The following is a 2,269-nucleotide window of genomic DNA, read 5'->3' on the forward strand; positions in this document are numbered from 1 at the left end:
AGCGGTACAGATGGGAATTGGAAACGCAGGGAATCTAGGACAGATGAACCTCTCAGGACCAGGGAGGGGTGACAGTGGCGATACCAGGAGGGAAGGGGGTTGTAGAAAGGGGGAATTGATCACAGGGAGCTACATATAACCTCCTCTCTGGGGGACGGGCAACAGAGGAGTGGGTGAAGGGAGACACCAGGCAGTGTAATATAAGATACTATAATAATTTATAAATTATCAAGGGTGCATGGGGGAGAGGGGCAGAGGAATGGAGGGGGAGTGGAAAAATGGAAAATGAACTGAATCCGGGAACCCAAGAGGCAAGCGAATTTTGGGAATCATGAGGGCAACAAATGTACAGATGTGCTTTACACAATTGAAATTGATAAAAAAATAAATAAATAAAACAGACAAATATTAGATTGCTTTAATAGGAGGGTGCCAATGAGATAAAATAATTCTCCCAAACCAAACTCACTGCCGTGACAGTTCTATAGGACAGAATGGAATATTCCTGGTGCGTTTGAAAGCCTGTGTATTTGAACGTGAGTAGAAAGTCTTATCTTTCTTCCTGGAGTAGCTGGTGGCTTTGAACTGCGGAGCTTCTGGCTAACAGCCAAACATATAGTCCACCATGTTACAAGGGCTTCTAAAGAAGTTATACCATTATAATCATACTAGATCTAAATTTCCAATGTTTGAAAAACAAAACATACAAAATTTTTTTATGCAATTTAAATGATACAATTTTTAGTTTTGTACTTAATTTCTTATAAATATAATCATGTTCCTAAATGAAAATGACTGAATATGTTTTTGGATATCAAATTTTGAAATAATTCATTGCAGTTGATAAATTGTAAAATTGAAAAACATGCTTTTTGACATTATGTGAAGTCTAGAGAGCTCACAAAATATAATTCACTATTTTTATTTTCATTTGCTTAGGGAAGAAAGTTAAAGATAACAGCATGATCTTCAGCTGTACAACTTTGAAATCAATATTAATAAATCAAAGCCAATAATATTATATATCAAACTCTACCATATCACTGAAACATATGGTCTAAACATGTAATGTCTATTTAATTCTTTGCAGTAGGAAATGTAAAAGTAAGATTTGTGAGATATGTTTCATTATAGGCCACTGGTTCAAGTCAATCATAGATTTCATTGGTTTAATGGCGAATAATTATGTGGAATTTTTACCATTACATTTAATCAGCTAATGATTGTTGTTTAATTTAAGAATGCTTTCCAATTACCAAATAAAAAGTACCCCTTTTTATTTAAAAATTTTCAAAGATGATAACGTCCAGATGTATCTTTAAATATAAAATGAACTAATTGTAAACGACATGAATTAAAGCACATTTGAGATATGAGAGAGGTCTAGAGTGTCCGCATATGAAATTGACATAGGGATATGAGAGAGGTCTCCTAGAGTGTCCGCATATAAAATTGACATAGAGATATGAGAGACGTATTCTAGTGTCCGCATATGAAACTGACATAGAGATATGAGAGAGGTCTCCTAGAGTGTCCACATATGAAACTGACATAGAGATATGAGAGAGGTCTCCTAGAGTGTCCACATATGAAACTGACATAGAGATATGAGTGAGGTCTAGTGTCCACATATGAAACTGACATAGAGATATGAGAGAGGTCTAGAGAGTCTGCATTTGAAATTGACATAGAGATATGAGTGAGGTCTAGTGTCCACATATGAAACTGACATAAAGATATGAGAGAGGTCTCCTAGAGTGTCCACATATGAAACTGACATACAGATATGAGAGAGGTCTAGTGTCCACATTTGAAATTGACATCGAGATATGAGAGAGGTCTAGAGTGTCCACATATGAAACTGACATAGAGATATGAGTGAGGTCTAGAGTGTCCACATATGAAACTGACATAGAGATATGAGTGAGGTCTAGTGTCCACATATGAAACTGACATAGAAATATGAGAGAGGTCTAGAGAGTCTGCATTTGAAATTGACATAGAGATATGAGTGAGGTCTACAGTGTCCACATATGAAATTGACATAGAGATATGAGAGAGGTCTCCTAGTGTCCACATATGAAACTGACATAGAGATATGAGAGAGTTCTAGAGAGTCTGCATTTGAAATTGACATAGAGATATGAGTGAGGTCTAGAGTGTCCACATATGACACTGACATAGAGGTATGAGTGAGGTCTAGTGTCCACATATGAAACTGACATAGAGATATGAGAGGTCTAGTGTCCACATATGAAACTGACATAGA

This window comes from Echinops telfairi, unplaced genomic scaffold (genome assembly GCF_000313985.2).
Source record: "Echinops telfairi isolate 266 unplaced genomic scaffold, ASM31398v2 ScPeMD7_11;HRSCAF=52, whole genome shotgun sequence".
Classification (NCBI taxonomy): Eukaryota; Metazoa; Chordata; class Mammalia; order Afrosoricida; family Tenrecidae; genus Echinops; species Echinops telfairi.